The following is a 22,236-nucleotide window of genomic DNA, read 5'->3' on the forward strand; positions in this document are numbered from 1 at the left end:
TGTACTTTTTGAACCATTACTCATTGATGCATTTCTTGCCACAGAGTTCATTTATGATGCCTCCAGAGACCTTTCATTAGAATGACTTTTTTTGGCAATTGTCTACTGATTGCCTTGAATTCAGCAACTGACACATACCTTCTATGGAGTGTTATTGACTTGAATTTGATAACACACACATACCTTCTATGAAGTGTTTTGGAAAGTGTTTAAACATATTGCAATATATAGTATTATAATATATAGTGTTAAAAACAGTAGGCCACAAATGGAGTCACTTCTCTAAGCCCTACTTCAACAAATGGAAAATTGATTTAATTACACTTTCAGCCTCTCCAAGAAATGGACTCTTAAACCGGTCAATCCGGAGTCACCTGATCAGCAGTAGTGAGATCATTTGCTTGATAGACCCTGCTGTGCCCTAAAGGAAAGTGACCTTGAACAACCCATCTACTCTGCTGGTGTAATATACTTGTCCAGCTCCCTTCTGCCTTAAGAAGTTTCCACTTTGCACAGCTCCTTGGAGCTGCTCTCTTTCTGCTGATGGGACACTGCCTGATTCATGAATAGTTGAATAAAGTCAGTATGCAGTTGAATTTTCCTTTTTAACAATAGGAAATGTAAATTAGTTTAGGTTGCCAATGCAGGCTAGGAATTAGACCAAGGTTTATCACCAACTAGCTTTTGGTGTTGAACCATTTAATTAATATCTCTCTGCTTTGGATTTGTCATCTGTCGAATGAAGAAAACCATATATTCTTAGAAAGTTTAAGTGAGTTAAATATGAAGGCAATAAGACCACCTAGTATTAATATGGCCCAAATGTCCCATGTCCAGTTTCAGGCTGTTTTATTTATTCTTGTACCATATGTATTATATACTTCCCTATGATTTTCTTAAATAACAATGGTCTTTGTTATTGTTTGTCCATCAAGCATTAGACACAGGAATATCATTGCATGTAATTATACTAATAGTCTCATGTATCAGATATGAAGAAATTAACCATCAGGTTTGGGGATGTAAAGTTATATATGTAGTCAGTGAGATTTTTTTCTCTTCTTCAGTAAGTAAAATGAAAACAAAGCACAAGGTGTGCAATGGTAAAACCCAAACAGTGGCAAAAATCAGCAGTTTTGGCTGAATATAATAGATAGTCAAAAGGATAAATAATAACCCATATCCCAAACGTCACTGATAAACAGTACAGAGAATAATAAGAGAGGAGGAAGTGCAAGAGTGAAGTTAGCAGAGTTGGCCTTTTACAAGTCTGTGAAATAGTAATCATCTATCTGTCATAATAATAAGTACACAAACTATTGACTACATCTGGATGTTCTAAGTGCTTTCATATAGTGGTTCATAACCTTCCCAACGGCTTTTTTTTTTTTTGAAGAGAAGAGATAATCATACTTCCTTTATAAAGTCATTCTCCTCTTCAACTACATAGCTCTTCCAGTACCATCTGAGAAGTATATTCAGTAGTGTGATAGTGTTTGCTTTTTGGTACTATGCTATGTAGTATTTTGGATGCTATAATCAACCTAAACTATTTAAGTGGCTACAAAAGAAGTTTAAGGAGGACCCACCATTGCCTGATCATTAAATTGTGTCCTCTTTACCCCCAAAGTCTCTGCTGCAGACACACATTACTCTCTGTCCTCAATGCCGTCATTTCTCCATGGTTACAAGCATCTCTTATAAGGAATAAAGCAATGGAATTGAATGTGCTCTCCTTACTTTCAATCTTGCTTTTTCTTTTTCTTTTTCCTTTTATTAATGATTTTTTTCCATTATAGCTGGTTTACAGTGTTTTGTCAATTTTCTACTGTATAGCAAGGTGACCCAGTCACACGTACATATATACATTCTTTTTTTCTCACATTATCATGCTCCATTATCATTATCCATTCCAAAGGCAATAGTTTGCATCTACTAACCCCAAATTCCCAGTCAATCCCACTCCCTCCCCACAAAGCAGCCAGAGTGAGATACTTAATAAGAATTGGCAACTTCACTCTCTTGCTTGGAATTGATCAATGCATTTTTATAGGTGTCAGAACAAGTGCAAACTCCTATCAGAATGTACAAGCGTCTTTTCTAGGAGACTTTGATTTCAAAGATGTATCAGCATTTCTGGGAGTTCCTGTAGTGGCTCAGTGGTTAATGAAACCGACGAGGAACCATGATGTTGCAGGTTCGATCCCTGGCCTCACTCAGTGGGTTAAGGATCCGGTGTTGCTGTGAGCTGTGGTGTAGGTCTCAGACATGACTCAGATCCCAAGTTGCTGTGGCTGTAACGTAGGCCAGCAGCTGTAGCTCCAGTTGGACCCCTTGCCTGGGAACCTCCATATGCTGCGAGTGTGGCGCTAAAAAGACAAAAGAAAAAAAAAAGTTACCAGCATTTCTAGCTGCAACTCAGGGCATTCTTTACTGTGCCCTCTTTATTCCTCAGATACCTGGCTTTTTATGGAGGCTTCATCAGTCAGGCTCATATTTAGATTCACTATGCCTGGAAGACACCTCTCCTTCACCCCTAGCTGCCTCCCCAGATTATCTCCTAATTTCCAAGTTTCCCACTAAGTATCATATTTCTCACAAAGCCTTTCCTCACTCAATCCATTTTCCCAGGAAATAAACTGACCTCTGCATCTGTATTTACCTGTTCCTGCTATATCCTAATATGTAACATAATGTGTCTTTCTAGTTTGCTTTTATACAGTAGGTATCCTAGTGTTTGGTACACTGGCAGTCATTAAAGTAAGACATAGTTTGCATCTATTAACCCCAAATTCCCAATCCATCCCACTCTCTCCCCCTCCCCCTCGGTAACCACAAATCTGTCCTCCATGTCCATGATTTTCTTTTCAGTGGAAAGGTTCATTTGTTGGAATGGATAAGCAATGAGATCCTGCTGTATAGCACTGGGAACCATGTCTAGTCACTTATGATGGAGCATGATAATGGGAGAAACAAGAATGTATACATGTATGTGTAACTGGGCCACCTTGCTATACAGTAGAAAACTGAGAGAACACTGTAAACCAGCTATAATGGCAAAAATAAAAATCATTATAAATTACAAAAAAAAATTTAAGACATACTGTTGAAGTGATGTTTCCCATTAGGCCCAGAAGTCACTCAAGAACTCTATCTATCTGACCTGCAACTAAGAAACAACAAGCTTCTTCATTATTTACCATTCAAGTGTTTGTTCTCAGAATCATCTCAGGCCACAGTGGCTTTAAAATTTTAAAATTGTTTTTTAGAATTTGTCATGACATCCCAGAGTAAGGAGGCAATGCACATGAAGGTGTAAGTTTATTTTCTGAGCAGCTTCTCCTATTTCCCCCTCCCTTTTTTTGGTAATTGATGAACAATGTCAGGATCAGGGCAAGCTGGAAATTTTAGACCTAATTTTGGGAAAAATGAGCTATCAGGAATACCCCCACTTCAATTTAGACTGCGATGTCAACATGAGACATTGAGGGCATCCTGAAAGACCAGTCTATTGTTTCTGGGATAAAGGACTAGAGGGAAAGGACCCTTACCTCTTATCAAGGAGCTTACATACCAGACAGGGAAATTGGCATTAAACCAATAATTATACTAGTGATTCTACAAATACAGAATTTTATTAAGAAAACAATAGATTGATTGATTGATTATCCTTTTAGGGCTGCACCTGTATCATATGGAAGTTCGTTGCTGTAGCTGCCAGCCTATGCAGAGCCACAGCAATGCTGGATCTGAGCCACATCTGTGACCTACACCATAGCTCACAGCAACACCGGATCCTTTACCCACTGAGGGAGACCAGGAATTGAACCCGAATCCTCATGGATACTAGTTGGGTTTTTGACCCGCTAAGCCATGATGGAAACTCCAAAAAACAATATTTAATGAGATCCTGCTGTGTAGCACTGGGAACTATGTCTAGTCACTTATGATGGAGCATGATAATGTGAGAAAAAAGAATGTGTACATGTATGTGTAACTGGGACACCATGCTCTACAGCAGAAAAAAAAAATTGTATTGGGGAAATAACTATTAAAAATAATGATAATAAAATAAATAAAAGTTAATTGACAGCATTGTCCATTTTAAATGGGTGAATTAAATGATACATGAATCATCTCAAAAATAAAGCTATTATTTATTTATTTTTTGTCTTTTTGGCATTTCTTGGGCCACTCCCGTGGCGTGTGGAGGTTCCCAGGCTAGGGGTCGAATCAGAGCTGTAGCCGCCGGCCTACGCCAGAACCACAGCAACGCAGGATCCGAACCGCGTCTGCGACCTACACCACAGCTCATGGCAATGCCGGATCCCTAACCCACTGAGCAAGGCCAGGGATCGAACCCGCAACCTCATGGTTCCTAGTCAGATTCGTTAACCACTGAGCCACGACGGGTTTATTTGAACTCCAAATAAAGCTGTTATTAAAAAATTATTCGAAAGCCCACTGTCTTACCATGTGAAGTTTGAAACTGCAGCCAGTTTGAAATATGTATCCTGAAAATATAAACCATTATTTTTTTAGGTGCTTTAGAACAGTGGACTGTGATCTAAACTATTATTTGTAAGAAAAATTTGAGTTGAAATTAGAAGATGATAAAATTTAAATAGAGAACAGGTGGAGAGCATTCCAGATGGAGAGACGGGATATGTGAAGACCTTGCATCAGCAAGAATCCCTGCATAGCCCTGGAGCTGAAAGAACACCCAGGAGGGGAAATGCAGAACCAAGGAGGCTTCCAGCTTTGGGAAGGATTTTGTTTTATCTTTATCCTAAAAGCATATGGAAGCACTGGTACATTTTAAAGACAGAGAAGATGTTATCAGATTTGTATTGTAAAACAATTTCTTTGTTTTTATTTGGAGCTTGCTATCTAGAAAAATACCTGTATACCTATTGCTTCTCTCATCACCTCTCCTCGTTGTAGTTCAGGAAGGTATATTAAATTCCTGGAAGAATAAATAGAATGATCCTATCCACTGAGTTTCCTCAGTGCTTACTAGGTTGGCTGGAAAGAGGCATTAAAGAATTGCAATGAATTCCCCTTTGTAGCTTTACATACTGTCCCCTTGACAGTCAGTTTTGGTTTTATTTTGGGAGGTTTTTTGAAGTTATGAATCCTTTGAGCATAGAATAGAATCTTTACTGCCAAGCATACACACTAGTATGATATTTGAAGATATAAAATCCCAATTTAATATAATAGGAAGAAACAAGTTTCAAGCTATCTTTAATAAAAAAGGGTTTCAGAGGTCAGTATTTTGTGTCAGAATTCAAAACAACTGTAATAACCAAAAACTAGATAGCGATATAAACACTAGTCCTTGGGGAACATATGCATGCTTGAAATGAAAGTGCTTGGATATAAACAGGGTATTTAAACAGGCTTAGAACAACAATATGATCAGCTGTATACAAAGTTATTTAATCTAAAGCAAAATCTTTTAGTGTTTGCATTGCATTTTCTGTACTTTATGCTATTGTCATGATACTGTATCTTAAAGTTTTACATCACACTATATCACCTGGTTGTTTAAAAAGCAAATAAGGGAAAACAAGTTTACTATTCTGTGTCTCAAACAAATGATTCTAATAATGAATGTAATGTTATAGATGTATTTGAGTATTAAAAAAAGGGCTCAAGTATAGCCTACAGTTTGTTAAGTTTAAGAATCATTTTCTACATGTTATACTTTGAAATTTTTTTTGTCTTTTTTGCCATTTCTTGGGCTGCTCCCGCGGCATGTGGAGGTTCCCAGGCTAGGGGTTGAATAGGAGCTGTAGCCACTGGCCTACGCCAGAGCCACAGCAACGCGGGATCCGAGCCGCGTCTGCAACCTACACCACAGCTCATGGCAATGCCAGATCCTTAACCCACTGAGCAAGGCCAGGGATCAAACCCGCGACCTCATGGTTCCTAGTCGAATTCGTTAACCACTGAGCCATGACAGGAACTCCATGAATTTTTAATTATAATTATTTGTGATATTTATAATGAATGTGCTTCAGAGAAATTATAAAAGTAACAAAATAATGGCATACTTCATGCTGCTAGTAAGGCAGAAAACCCACTGTTACCATACTTATTAAGCAGAAAGAACATAGCCTACAGAATAAGAACTAACATTGAGTTTAAACTTCAAAGTTTTACAATGGACTATATATATATAGAGAGAGAGAGAGGTATATAGAGTTATATATATTTATATAGGTAAAATATGCCCTTTCCATAGGAAGTGTATAAGCATTCAGTGTTACAGCAGGGAAGAGGTAGTCTTCTCACATGGGTAATTGGTGACATTTCACAAAAGACTATTAACAAAGAATTGCAAAAAAAAAAAAAAAAACAAAACAAAATTGGGAGTTCCCGTCGTGGCGCAGTGGTTAACGAATCCGACTAGGAACCATGAGGTTGCGGGTTCGGTCCCTGCCCTTGCTCAGTGGGTTAACGATCCGGCATTGCCGTGAGCTGTGGTGTAGGTTGCAGACGCGGCTCGGATCCCACGTTGCTGTGGCTCTGGCGTAGGCCGGAGGCTACAGCTCCGATTGGACCCCTAGCCTGGGAACCTCCATATGCCGCGGGAGCGGCTCTAGAAATGGCAAAAAGACAAAAAAAAAAAAAAAAAAAAAAAAAAAAAAACCAAAGAATTGGCCAGAATTTAGGAAAATCACATGACAAAGGCTGGCAATCCAGGGCTAGTACCCACAAAACAAAGAAAGAGTAGATTGGAGGACCCACCTAAAAGGAGATTTGACCTTGAGTGGAGAATGCAGGCCATAGGAGGAATCTTGCATGTAGGGGCCTATGTAGTAAATATACAGCTGGCCCTTACGCTCCCATCTTCTTCTCCTTAGATCTCCTACCAGTGCTTAACTCTGGCTGAACTTACCTGGAAGCATGAAGATAAAGGATGCAGGAATATAGCTTTTATAGATCAGCATCTTTGGACCAAGGAGGTAGAGTACAGAGAAGAATAGAAGAAGATGGAATACAGCTCAGTAAGTACCAATGGATTCTTTTTTTTTAAAGTTTTATTGAAGTATAATTGAGTTACAAGGTTGTGGTGATTTCTGCTGTACAACAAAGTGATTCAGTTGTACATATACACACAACCATTCTCTTTCAGATTCTTTTCTATTATCACAGATAATAATTCCCTATGCTATATAGCAGGTTCCCATTGGCCAGTCATTTCATATACTTCAGTGTGCATATGCCAGTCCCAAACCTCCAGTCCACCACCTGTCCAGTCGAACTTTTCTGGATGAATGAGCTACTAACACATCATACATATGATATATTTTCAAAAAGTGAAATACAACCAATTCAGGAAACAATAAATAAATAGGTTAGCAATTAGAATGTAGGGGCAAAGTGTAGACGGAAAACATTGAAGTTATTTTTCTTGAGCTGTAAGCAGCCATTGAGCCTCTCAAAACTGAAGTTGATTTCACCTGTTTAGTGACACCTCTAAACCCCTTCCAACACTTCTACATTGACTTCAGCTGCTTTAGGGAGAACATTTTGGAATGGGACTGAGGTTTATATGCATCCATGGGGAGCTGAAGGCCATGGGCACCTGTCCAAACAGGTGGAAACTTGGGGGAGTGGAGAACTCAACCCTTTATGACTCCATTGGATGCAGGGTCCCAAGTCACTAGGGTATCCAGTCTCAAGGGGGGAGTGCTTTTATCTGGATTCAAGTGTTGTGGTTTCCTCAAGGTTCTCAAGGGACGTTAAGGTGACCTTGTGTGTGGATCCCTTTGGACCAATTCTCTGCACTGCTCTTGTTGATTCCATATCTGACTATATAGTAGATATGATATGTCATATGCTTGTACTTCTCCATCCCAAGGTGCTTAATTGGTTAGATTCACACAGAGAAGTGCTATTGGGACTTACAGACATCTTGGTCCCTCTCAGGTGGTCTGACAGAAACAATTTGAGGGAGGTGGGGAATCTCACAGCTCTGATTATAGACCTAACGGCAGCAGGATTAAGAAGTATATGGTGGCTCCATGCAGTAGCTCTGAGGGCCAATTTAAAAAGATCTGGGGGTACAGGTTTAACAAACGGTCATCATGAACTGAGTTCACTTGCTATGCCTACTGACCCAGCTGTTCCTGATACTGTGAGTGTGGCTGAATCATCACGCAGACTGAGGGCACTCAGTCACTCTCTTGGATGTTGCCAATGCTCTATTTTCTGTACCACTGGCAACCAAGGACCAAGACTAAGCTACATGCATATGACATGGCCTCCAATAGAGGCTGGCAGTTCTCACCAACAGGCATGTAAACTCCCCTGCCACTGGCCCCCAGTGGAGGGGTCAGGATGTAGGACACTTCCAATGTCCAATGTTTACTGTATGGATGATGTCCAGCTGTTTGGAGACTCAGAACCTCAGTCGGAAGGTTAGGATGTGGTGTTGTCATACATCTGCCAGCAGGAGTGGCTGAGAAACCTGGACAAAGTGCAGGTCTGCTCCCCAAATCAAGTCCCTCAGGATTGTATGTATGGATTCCCAAGGTGAAGTCCCTCCATCAGTCTGGGGAAGACTTAATCCCGACCAAGAAGGAGACCTGATCCCTGTGGAATGTTCAGGGAATTCAAGACAATAGATGCCTCACCTGGGCATTCTACCTCAGCTTCTGTGTTGGCTACCTGCACATTAACATCTCAGCTGGCCCAAACCAGCAGGCTCTATGGGAAGCTGCCTTCCAAGCTGTGACCTGCATGCTCTATCTTTGTGGCCCCTACAGGTGCAAGCATCACTTTGGTCTGTGATCTCTGTAGCTTTCTCTTCGTTGTAGGATTCCTCCATGAGGATGTGGCTCCTTGCAGGTGTCACTGGTTACTGACACCTCAAGTCCTTCAGACCCTAGCTTTGATGCCCAGCTGTAAGCCCTGGAGAGTGCCCTCAGGCAAAAATACCACAAACCCATCAAATCCTTAAGTACAATTTCTTTCTTTTAGAAGTACACTATTCTCCAGTCTCTGCCTTCTTTTGCTGACAATAGAGTGCTTTCCCATAGATTGTTTTTCAGGCTTTATGCTTGTTATCTGTGGGAAGTTGAGTCTGACAATCTAGTCTACCATTACCAAAATCTGGAACATTGAATTTTTTAAATTTATATTCCCCTAATGACTTACATTTCCATGGGTTTAATGGCAATTTGGATATCCATAAGCTGCCTAAGTTTTTTCCCCTTTATCTGTTGGGCTGTCCTGATTATGTAGGTATAGGTCATTCCCTTTGACCTCTTATCATCAATGATTTCTCTTTGAACTACGGGCTCATATTAGATATTGTAAAACATTAAATTATAAGCTCAAGATTAGAATGTCATTTATTTTCAATTTTCAGCTGAACTTATTTCATTGAGCCTGTGTATTCAGGATCCATTCCTTAGTTTCCAAGTCTGTTTGAAGTCTTGCCATTAGGAGAGTCAAGCTTAAATAATCTTAACTACATTAGCTACTACGTTAAAAATGCACAAAGAGTGATTGTTAAATGCTCAGAAAAAGGGGCCTTCCTATGTAGTTACAACTTCTACGACTTTCCTTTAATCTTGTCTGTCAAAGTAAATTCTTTGTACTTCAACCACTGCCCAGCAATAATTATCTCCTTCGGGGAACTGAAACAGATTGGATGAATTCCTGTTTCCCCTGCAATAGGATAAGTAAAATATTTGAGGCACATATCAAGTTATCGGTAAGAAGATTCAATATTCAGCAGATGTTGGCTCTCTTCAAATATATCAGTTTAATATAATCTTAAAAATAATTTCAATAGGATTTCCATATTAAGTAAATTTTAAAGTAGAAATAGATGAAGCAGCTGTATTTCAAAAACAGAAATTTGTCTAACCATATAGTAAAATGTTTTGTGTAACAACAGTAAGCAAATAAGGTGGCTTATAGGACAAGATAAGAGTAGTCATATGGCATATAAAGCTAGTTGATTTCCTATAAGTGGTATTTCAAGTGAAAGAAAGTCAAAACATCATTAAAATTTCTATTCATCAAAGCAAAAACTGCAAATTTCAATAAACTATTTTTATCCACTGTCAAATAATATTGATAATTCCCTGTATATGTTACATTATGGAAAAATATGCTCTCATATAATACTGACAGTTTTTTGGTTTTGCTTTTTGGCTGAGCCTATAGCATGTGGAAGTTTCCAGGCCAGGGATCAAACCTACACCACACTAGTCATCAGAGCTGCTGCGGTGACAACACTGGAACTTTAACCCACTATACCACAAGAGAGCTCCAAGACTGGGAGTTGTTAAAACTAGTATATTTCTAAAGAAAATCTTGATAACATGTATCAGTAATACAATTCCAAAATAAATTAGTCTTATTAAGATTGTTTCCACTTCTAAGAATTGATATAAGAAAATTATTACCTAAAATATAAAAAGATAAACACAAAAGTTTCTATAGAAAATTGCTTATTGTATTTAAAGGAACTTGTTAATTAACATGCTTTTTTAAAAAAGGAATTATATACCACTTAAAGTATTTATCTAGTTCTATCTTTGATATGCTGGGAAATTCTCTATTTTATTGGGGAAAGGAAAATATATGTAATACTGATTAAATTTTAATAAAAATAAAATGTATGCATAAAAATATTTATATATGTAAGATCCACTGTGATATACAAAAATACCATTTTTTTTTTTCTGGAGCAATTACAGGTGTTTTTTCTTTCTTTCTTTTTTCTATTTTTTCAGGGCCACCCCTGTGGCATATGGAAATTCCCAAGCTAGGGGTTGAATCAGAGCTATAGCTGCCAGCCTGTGCCACAGCCATAACAACACCAGATAGAGCCACATCTGTGACCTACATCACAGCTCACAGCAACATTAGATCCCTAATCCACTGAGCATAGGCCAGGGGTCAAACCCACATCCTCAGGGATACTAGCCAGTTTCCTTACTGCTGAACAATGAAGGGAACTCCTGATGTATCTTCTTATACAATTCATTAACTCACATATTTTTTCTTATAATCTTTAAACATTTGAGCATGGATTCATTTAATAATTTGAATATTCTGTTTGTGGTACTTTTTTTTTTTTTAACCCAGGTTCAAACCCATGCCACAGCATGCTGGATCCTTAACCCACTGAGCCCCCAGGGAACTCTTACTTGTAGTATTTTAGAAATAACTTTGAAATAATTTTCCCCAGGAAATTATGAGTTACCTAAATGCCAAATAGTATTTTTAAGAAGTTGTGAATGATCTCTTCCTAGGAATGAGAAAATATTTGTACTTTATAAATTTGAAGCAGATTATCACTATGGACTCATTCAATTCTAAATTCCAGGTCTATAGTTAATTTAGGTTTCTATACAGGGTCCATGATGTATGAATATCTTGTATGCTGCCGGGGAGGAAAGTTGTCCTCTGCCCTTCCCAGTTCTTCTGGTTGGTCCAATAATTCAGTTGATGTGAGACAAATTAACAAGAGAAAATAGAGTTTAGTTTCATATGGAAGAGGTCTCCATAAGAATATGGCCCTCAGGGAGAAAGACAACTAACACAATTAGCTAATAGGGACATCAAAGAGGGAGGAAGAGCCTGCCCAGGGCAAGGAAGAGCAAGTGCTTGGTCCATAGGAATTCTCTACCTCCACTGTGGACAAGTCTCTCTCAAGTAAAACAGAGTTCCTTAATGACAGCTCTCTTCCTGGTGCAGGCTCCATATCTAAATAATTTTAGGCTATTAAAGGGAGGTGAAAAAGAAAAAAAAAATTCCTGAGTCTTCTGTTTCTTAAAAAGAATAATTGGCCTAAAATAATACTCATGCCAAAGAAACACATTTTTGGGGTGCCATGTTTGCTCTCCTGCAATGCTTGTTAAAAAAAGTCATATTCAGATTTATCATGTTCAGATTTAGTGCATATGTACTTAAGTGGGCACTGCCTAAATTATAGATAAAGTCACACTTTCATCTGTCTCATGCAATAAAATTCAGTTGGTCATTTAAAGTAGGGAACAAGTCCTACAGCTTCATTGTATCTTTCCATGTAACCAATCATAGTATATCCACTTATGATTCAAAAGATAGAATTACCTTCATGAAATCAGGGAATTTGTTCTCTTTACTTTTCTGTTAGCTCTAGTGTCTACAATGTACCTGGTATAGGATAGCACTAAATAACTGCTAAAGAATGAATAATATTTTATGCTGGAGTGGATGTGGAGAAAAAGGAACACTCTTTCACTGTTGGTGTAAATGTAAATTGTTGCAGCAACTATGGAAAACAGTATGAATATTCCTTAGAAAACTAAGGATACTGTATGATCAAACAGTCCCACTCCTGGGTGTATATCCAGACAAGTCATAATTTAAAAAGATACATGCACCCCTATATACATTGCAACATTATTCACAATAGCCAAGACATTATGGACAACCTAAATGTCCATCAACAGATGAATGGATTAAGAAGACATGGTACATATACACAATGGAATACTGCTCATCCATAAAAAAGAACGAAATAATCCCATTCACAGCAACATGGATACAGCTAGAGATTCTCATACTAAGTAAGTTAGAAAGAGAAAGACAAATACTATATGATATCACTTATATATGGAATCTAAAATATGGCATAAATGAACCTATCTACATAAAAGAAACAGACTCACAGACATGGAAAACAGGCTTGTGTTTGTCAAGGGGGTTGGGGGAGGGAGTGGGATGGACTGGGGGTTTAGGATTAGTAGATGCAAACTCTTACATTTAGAATGGATAGACAATGAGGTCCTACAGAAGAGCACAGGGAACTATATCCAGTCTTTTGGGATAGAGCATGATGGAAGATCATGTAAGAAAAGGGATGTATATATATGTTTGAATGAGTCACTTTGCTGTATAGCATAAACTGGCACAAATGTAAATCAATCATACTTTAATAAAAAATAAAATAATGAATAGCATTTTATAATGAAGATTAGTTTACCAGACATGAAATTATTTTGTAATTGTAATAATGTAAATGATAGTATTTAATATATCTCTGCCATGCTATTTTGTTTTTCTCCCTTGCAAACGTAATTTATCAAGAACTTGGTGATTTTTAATTATATTTGCCATAGAATGGCCTTCCATTCAGCATTCAAGCAATGTTCTGATTTATTCATATTTAATATCAGCTTCCAAATTCTACATTAAAGCACAATATTTTTAAACTACTTGGCCTTTGGTAAAATGCCAAGTTTAATTGCACTAAGGATGTGACCAATAGCTGTCATACTCCTGGATTATAAAGCCAAGAAAAGAGAGATGAGGATATCTGTGATATTGTGGTGAACCACAGTTATTGACTATAGCTGAGTCACATCATCAAACTGTCATTCCATCCAGAAAAAAAAAAAAAAAAAACTCCTCTATAGCTTCTAATTTTTATTTGAGTCCTTTTGTGGTAAGAAACCCTGTCGTAACCTTCTGTTAACATCCAGTTAATGTCTGATGTTACCATTTTTCTTTTGCAGAAATAATTGCTTGAGCTTTATTTAGTAAATGCATACAAAAACTTAAACATTTTTATTTTAATGAAAATTGAAATATAACATTTTAATAATTCAAATGCATATCAACTTTCTGTGTATAAAGAATTGCTGTTATCTGTTTGTGTGTGATGGGTTGAATTGTGTCACTCCAAATTTATATGTTGAAATTCTAATCACCACCTCCCATGTGACTGTATTTAGAGACAGGGCACTTAAGGATGCTGGACCTTAGTTAAATGAGGTCACAGGGGTGGGGCCCTAATCCAATTGGACTAGTGTCCTGATAGAAGGAGGAAGAGACATCAGAAGTCTCTCTCTTCACACAGAGAAGAGGCACATGAGGACCCAGAGAGAAAGCAGCATCTTCCCACTGAGGAGAAAGCTCTCACTAGAAACTAGTCCTGCCAGCACCTTGATCTTGGACTTACAGCCTCTAGAACCATAAGAAAATAAATGCATTTCTGTTTTCTAAGTCACCCAGCCTGTAGTATTCTGTTATGGCAGCCCTAACAGTAATACTGCAGAACACGCATTCAATTCAGTAATATTCTCCTTGGATCTTCTTCTTATTCTAATATAATGGAGGGTGGAATTCCACTAGTGTCAAGTTCCACTCAAGCATGTGCTGTTGGACTTTTCATTATCCCCAAACACCATTAACGGTCGGTGTTAACAACTCCCAAACCATTGTGTTTGTGGAGCCTTGTTCACAGGGAGGAGTGGGCCAACTTGAGATGCTTCAACTTTCTGAACATAGATGTGTCTCGTTCTGCCAGGCTGTCCACTAGACGTGACTAACAGATGGATGGAGGTCCCCTTGCTAAGATTGTGGCTTCAAAAGGCACAGGGTTTCCATGCCTCCCTTAACACCAACACATGCCTCTTTACTGAGCACCCCCAGCCTGTTCCTTTCCACTGTGTGTTAACTTGACACTAATGTAACTTGAGTGCCAGATAAGCTATCATTCATGCCAAATTTGCTATCATTTTCAATATGAGGAACAGAAACCTCAACTGATAGGAATCAGTAAACACACATAGGATGAAAAATCAGTAAGTCACAGGTGAAAGGACCTGTTCCGTCTAGTGGAATAAAAGCCATGGTGCTGACTGTGTAAAAGTACTGCAGAAAAAGGGTCAAAACAAAAAGTAAACAGGGCATGTCTGAGGGGAGAGAAGGGCTTTCCACATCCTGATATAGAAAAATGTTCCTTTAATCTAGGACCTATGCAAAGTCTTAATCAACATGATTTAAATAATCTTGAAATGAATCAGGTCAAAGAAAAAGGAATTCCAGTTGTGTGGCTCAGAGAGTTAAGGACCCAGAGTCTCTGCGAGGATGCAGGGTTTGATCCCTGGCCTCATTCAGTGGGCTAAGGACATAGCATTTTTGTAAGCATTTTTGAATGGCTATATCTCAGATGTGACTCAGATCTGGTTCTGGCATAGGCCAGAAGCTGCAGCTCCAGTTGGATCCCTAACATGGGAACTTCCATGTGCCACAGGTGCAGTCCTTAAAAAAAAAAAAAAAAAAAAAAAGGAATAAAAAGGATTTTTCTGTATATGATTGCTTCAAGGATGAAGAACTAGTACTCCCTGGAGAGCATGTAACTTTCTGAATGTTAAGAGAAACTGACTTTATAAGTTCTAAGATTTCACTGAGATACAACATCCCACAGTTATAAACCAAGCCTCCACCATGATTTAAAGTAATTTTTGTTTATGGAGGACATGGTTGTCTCCCTAACTATTTTTGTGTTCTTTATATTGTGACAGATAGCATATACAGAAATGTATACCCAATCAAATCTTGTACAGAAGTAAACATTCACCAGTTTACTTCAAAGACATTAGTGTAATCAGTAACAATGTAAAAAAAAAAATACAAAGGTACCTATATCCTAGAATATCTCTTAGTTCTGTCATGATTGCTGTTCATGGTACTGTTTTACCCTAAAAGAACATTTCCATTCTGATTTCCATTCTAATCATTTTCTTGATGATTTTTATAATCTATCTTCTTAAACATATATCCCTAAAAACTAAAATGAATGGATTTACATGATACAGACATTTTGTGGTTGTTTTTTAGCTCAATATTATATTTCAGAGAATCACTCACCTTGTTCTGTGCATATGTGCAAGTAACTCTGATGGGTCTAGAGTTAGGAGTGGGTCATAAGAGTATCACCAAATAGAGGAAATATAAATTGTCAAACTGCTCACCACAGTGGTCAGACTAGATTTCTTATACAGTAGGATTGTAGGGGGTTAGCTGTTGTATCCCTTCTCCTTTCTTTCTGCAATTGGGGTTAGTGGGTGGCAGTGCTGTTTCTTGGGTTTACTTTTCATTTCCTTAATTATTATTGAGACTGAACATCTCTTTTTTGACTAATCTAACTATGCAAATGTTTGTATGTCCAAGGTGAAGACAGCCAAACTGACGGAGTTTGCAGCAAAGTAAGGGTTTATTGCACATGCCAAGCAGGGAGTGGAAGACAAGTCTTAAAGCCACTCCTCCTTAGTCTTTGAGTTGGGATTTTTTTCTAAGGGGAAGATAAAAGAGGCTGAGGTTAATCACTGTCTTGTGACATTTCTTAAACATGGTTTCAAGAGTAGGGATGTCTTTGGTTTATGAGCCTCTGGCCAGGTGGTCCATGGCTGGGGGATCCGCAAGTTCGTCTTTCCCTGAAGAAACAACCTGAGTCTGTATGATAATGATGGTATCTAGAATAGCAATTTTAGTACATTAATGATGTTGTCAACAACGGTTTTAGTCATCTGACTCTGGATGATTATTGTTCAGTTAGCACAGGCTGGAAGTCAGAGGGGAAATGAAAGGGAATAAAGTTTGGGGTGACGAGATGTATCATAAACTCTGCAGGTGAACCTGGTTTTGGGGGACTTGCTTTCAGTAATTAGGTCAAGAACATTTCTATTTAGAAATCTTCCACCATGAAGAGTCTGTGCAAATTTCATCTGTTTCTCCTTTAAGTAGATTGGTCTGGAGTTCTTCATAAATTTTTTCCTTAGATGACATTTGTTGATTATGTGTATCAGAAATAGCATTTCTTATTCTTGGCTTGTCCTTTCTTTACTGGTATCATTTGATAAATAGAAATGCTTGTGGGTTTTTTTTAATTTTTTTTTCCTTTTTTCTTTTGCAGGGCCATACATATGGCGTATGGAGGTTCTCAGGCTAGGGATCAAATGGAAGCTACAGTTGCTGGCCTGTGCCACAGCCACAGCAATGCCAGATCCAAGCTGTGTCTATGACCTACACCACACCTCACAGCAATGCTGGATCCCCGACCCACTGAGCGAGGCCAGGGATTGAACCCACATCCTCGTGGGTACTAGTCAGGTTTGTTATCCCTGAGCCTCAGTGGGAACTTCTAGAAATGCTTATTTTTAATATAATATAATTAATCATATTTCCCTTTATGATTGGTAACTGTGTCTTGCTTCAAAAATAAAAATATGTTCCACCCAAATAGTAAAGCTATTCTCCTACATTATATTTTAAAAGCCTTGTGCTGCTTTCCTATTAGACTATACTCACCTGGAATTAAATTTTGGTGATTAGTGAAGTGAGTCAAGTTTGTTTGTTTATTTATTCTTATTTTTCCTTGGGGGGAGAGGGTAAGGAGTATCTAATTGTTAAAACATTTAAAGATTCACTCTCCCTCATTGTGTGTAGTGTTGCCTTGCTTTATACAAGCATGTGTTATGTTACTGAACCTCACTTTGGCTGTTTGCTGCTCCATAGCCAATAATTTGAGAGGGAAGTGTTGGTAGAAAGGAAAGCCACTTTAATCACAAGAGCCTTTTCTGGGGAGAAGGTGGATTCATACCTATAATTATGTTTTTAAGGTCAGACGTGGGGAGAAAAATAAGCAAACAGGAAGGGTGCGTGTCTAGTCCGGGGCTCTATTTTACTCCATCTCTCCTTCTCAATCCTGCAGCCAGGACCCACTGCCTACATTACTCAAGTTTTAAAGTAACTCAGTATCATTTATACCCAATTCTCCCTCTTTGCTCTTCCAGAATGTTTAGTTTACCCTTCCCCTTCAACATATCAACTGCCACCCAAAACAAACAGAAGCGTTTCTCATACTGTGACTAGAATTTTTCTTGCAGAGATCAGTTCAGGGAAATTGACATCACTAAATATTAAGTATTTCAATCAATGAGTGTAGTGTATCTTCACATTCATTCCTCTTAAATATGGAAGTTATATTTTTTATTTTATTTCTAATTGTTATCAGTTTGAGAAAGGTAACTGATTTTTCTAAATAACTTTTCTATCTTTTCAATGTTGATTAATATTTTCTTTAGGATTTTAAAATCTATATGTAGAGAGAGCTTTGCTGAGTGTCATTTTCTCCTTCTATCCTTAAAAGATTTTAATGTCAACATTTTGCTTGTCTTATAAAATGGATGAATAAGTGTTTCCACTCTCTAAATTTTTAAAATAAATTTTCTATATAATTTTAAAGGTTATTTTCCACTTACAGTTATTAAAAATAGCTGAATATATTCTATATATTACAAATAAGTATACATGATTTATAAATAATTATAAGTAATAAAAATATGTATATTTTAGTATGAAATATAAAAGTATAAAATAAGCAATACATCTTTTTAAAATGTGTGATGGGATTTGCTGGTGAAACCATATGAACCTGAATTTGTCTCTAATCGAAGGCTTATAATTGTGAAATATAATATTTATTTTATTTATTTTATTTTATTTTATTTTATTTTATTTTATTTTATTTTATATTTTTGTCTTTTTAGGGCCATACCCACAGTATATGGAGTTTCCCAGGCTAGGGGTCAAATGTGCTGCCAGCCTACACCACAGCCACAGCAACGGAGGATCTGAGCTGCGTCTGTGACCTACACCACAGCTCACAGCAACTCCAGACCCTTAACCCACTGAGCAAGGCATTGAGCCTGTGTCCCCATGGATGCCAGCTGGGTTCGCTAACTGCTGAGACATGACAGGAACTCCTGAAATTTAATATTTTTAGCCAGTAAAAGATGTATAATTTTTCTGCTGTGAATTTCAATAGGATGTGCTTGTTGAGACGTTTGAGCATTGCTTGTAACTTTTCAAATTTGCTATCTTAAAATTGTTCATAATCTCCTTATAATTAAATATCTGTAGAAACCGCACTTATCTCCCACTCCTATCAGTGAGTTTGTGTACTTTTTTTGTTGCTGCTGTTCGGTCTCAATAAGATTTTATTGAATTCATTTAATACATTCAAGAATCAACTTCTTTATTGATCTTTATTTCATATTTATTTTCTACCTAATTCATTTATTTTCTGGTCTTTTTCATTTCCTTCAGTCTTTCTTCTTTGTGAATAAATGTTTTGATCTAATGTATTATTCTGCAAATCAGCCCCATGTCAGATCTTTTTTTTTATGGCCGCACCTGTGACATATGGAAGTTCCCAGGCTAGGGGGTCTAATCAGAGCTACAGCTGTCAACCTATACCACAACCGTAGCAATGCAGGATCTAAGCAGCAACTGCAACCTACACTATAACTTATAGCAATGCCAGATCCTTAACCCACTGAGTGAGGCCAAGGATCCAACCCAAATCCTCATGGATAGTAGTCATGTTCATTACCACTGAGCCATAAAGGGAACTCCCATGTCAGAGATCCTATCCAGTATGAGACTTCACTCATCCATACTTGTGTTGAAATGAGATGTTTACCTTCATTTTTGAAGATTTTTTGCTGTGTTAGAGCATCTAAATCAGTGGTTGTTTTACTGGGCTCCCTTTTTTTTTTTTTTTTTTTTTTTTTTTTGTCTTTTTGCCTTTTCTAGGGCTGCTCCCGTGGCATATGGAGGTTCCCAGGCTGGGGGTCGAATCAGAGCTGTAGCCACTGGCCTACGCCAGAGCCACAGCAACACGGGATCCGAGCCATGTCTGCGACCTACACCACAGCTCACAGCAACGCCAGATCCTTAACCCACTAAGCAAGGCCAGGGATCGAACCCGCAACCTCATGGTTTCTAGTCGAATTCGTTAACCACTGTGCCACGATGGGAACTCCTGGGCTCCCATTTTTTAATGCTGAAAAATCAATATTCATTATTGTCACTGCCCCTCTTAAAGTACTTCTCTTCTTCCTCCTCCCTTTTCCAGAATTTCCTGCTTAGCTACACTGTCCTGTCTGTGGCCTCGCTTCCCTCCCTTGCTTGGAGTTTGGAGGAGTGCTGGAAGCCTTTCACAGCACTGTCTTCAAGCACGGCTTCTCTCCCCCTTCTTGTAGCATCAGTTACATGTTTGCCATCCTCTCTGCCTTATGCCTTGTACCCTGGTTCCCACTTCCTCCTGTTGTCTTTCTGTAATTCCATGGGAATGTTTTCTACTGAGAGTAGAAATGGTAAGGATGGCCCTGAAAATGCCCACACCTCAATCCCTGGAAACCTTGAACACTACAGGAATTCACAGATGGAAATCATATCACAGACCTTGACATAAGGAGGTTATCCTGGATTACCTGGACATCCACTCTCATCACAAGAGCCCTTAATAGCAGAAAACATTCTCTGGCTTAAGGAGAAGAAATTAAGTAGGAGAGAGATGCTGCTACAGAAGTTATTGGGGAAATTGAAGGATGAAAAGATTTCATTTGTATCTACTTTTTATTGTAAAATAATTAACACCTTAAACATCTGATGATAGAGGACTGTTTAAAGAAGTAATAGTATATCCAAATAAGTAATAGTATATCCAAATAAGTAATAGTATATCTAAATAGTGAAATACTATGCAACCAGTAAAAATGCACTTTCAGAGAATAAGAAAAAGGATAAGCAAATACTCTTGGCATATTGTTAAGTAAGATATGGAAATGAATAAATAATAAGGCACTGATTTTGTTATAAAATATTTATTAATAAAAAGCTAAATGTAAATAAAAGAAATCTAACAGTAATTTTAAAAATGCAAAAATTTGACTTGCTGTTACTGTTGCTGGCTCTGAAATGTCGGGACCCACATGGGCCACACAGAGGCCTCTATGATTTCAAAGCAGCAGCCCTCTTGATAGCAGCAAGGACTGGGGTGACCAGTCCTACAACCCCAAGGAATGGAATCTAACCAACAACCTGAATGAGTTTGGAAGTGAGTTCTTCCCCAGAGCTCCCAGAGCCCTGGTGACATCTTGGTGCTACTGAATCCAGCAGCCTGAGGCCCCTCTGCATTCTGGTTGCATGACAAAATGAAGTATGCATTGTCATTACTTATGCCAAGTTAGCCTGAGGTGCAGCCAAAGCTATCCTACCTAAATTGTTAGCATCCTCATTCCTTTCTTCTGCATTATCTTGTTACTCCAGCCTCTTTGGTGCCTTGAAAGGTCAACGCTGCCATGTGCTTAGAAGACATGAGAAAACTGGGGACAAGGAGGATAAAAGGTAACTTCCCCTTTATCTACAGCATATTTTTGTACTAAAACAGGGATATATGTCTATTGATGTCAGATTAGTAGTTACATAATAATTGTTCACTGAGTACTTGGAAACAGTTACTCACTTTTCTCTCAAATTTCCTCATGCTGGACTAACTTCAGTTTCTTTAATCTTTGTTCATAAATCATCCATTGCTTAATCATTTTTCCGTCTTTTCATTGGATTCTTTCCATTTCTGTCCACATTCATCTTTAAATGTGAGCACTGGAAAAGAAGAGAGGAACAAAAGAACAATCAAAATAATTTTTCTAACCAGTTTCACAGCAGTTCCAGTTTGCCAAGGGAAAACAGAAATGCACTGTTCATTTTCCTTCTGGGTTATAGAAGAAACAGCAATCAGGATCTTTGTGAATTAAAGCATCTGCTTTACTTACTCCTGAGAGAGGACAGGTAACCAGAGATAAGCTTGAGGGGAGATTTTTTTTGTTCTGAGGTTATTTAGTGAATGGCCTTTCAAAGAGAGAAATGGAATGAAAGAGGAACCTCTATGAGGTGAGTCTGATCAGTGGATAAATGACTTTAGGTCTCTTACTGAAAATCCTTTGCTCTGCTAGGCAAAGTTTCAAAATTTGCTATCAGGATAGTGGATGTTGTCAAAGCAATCAAGGCAGTCATTTGCTTATTTTACCATATCGTGGGAAAATAAGAGGAGATTACAATTTAATTAAAGAACCAGCTGAAAAATTTCCATTTCCCAGGGTTCAATAATATGGTCATTCTTTTGTGGACTGTGCTATTTATTTTATCTCTGATACGGACATAACTTATTGCTAGGTGTCTTTTTTCATATGTTTGCAATTCCCAATGGACAGTGATAAATTGTATTTATTAAGATTGGAGCAATGAGTCTGGAGGGTTTTATTCTGCATCTGTTTTATCAGATGCATATTTGATTATCAGGTTTTTTCTATGTGTGTGATAACAATGAATGGGTAATTCATATGCATATAATTGAACAGTCACAGGCAAAACAAAATATGTCCAAATAGAACTAATACTTCATTTAAGAATGATTTAAGTTGAAACCTTTTCATTTTGTTAAGTAATAAACTGAGTTACCAAAAATACTTAGTGTAACACCTTTATAGTAGTCAGGTAACATTCTATAAAGACAACTTGGTGAGTGGAGCCTCTGTTCATTTTATGTTTTTGCCATGGATGCATTTGGTAGCCTAATGAAGC

At 37.9% G+C, this 22,236-nt stretch overlaps 1 long non-coding RNA gene across 1 annotated transcript in view; it reads left to right on the forward strand.

Moving 5' to 3' along the window:
* Nucleotides 1-21,004, forward strand: part of LOC110256654 — a 38,846-nt gene extending 17,842 nt beyond the window's left edge. The window contains exons 2-3 of the long non-coding RNA XR_002338505.1: nucleotides 6,873-7,016; nucleotides 20,923-21,004. This is a non-coding gene — a long non-coding RNA (uncharacterized LOC110256654). The remainder of the gene's footprint in view (nucleotides 1-6,872; nucleotides 7,017-20,922) is intronic.

This window comes from Sus scrofa, chromosome 14 (genome assembly GCF_000003025.6).
Source record: "Sus scrofa isolate TJ Tabasco breed Duroc chromosome 14, Sscrofa11.1, whole genome shotgun sequence".
Taxonomy (NCBI): Eukaryota; Metazoa; Chordata; class Mammalia; order Artiodactyla; family Suidae; genus Sus; species Sus scrofa.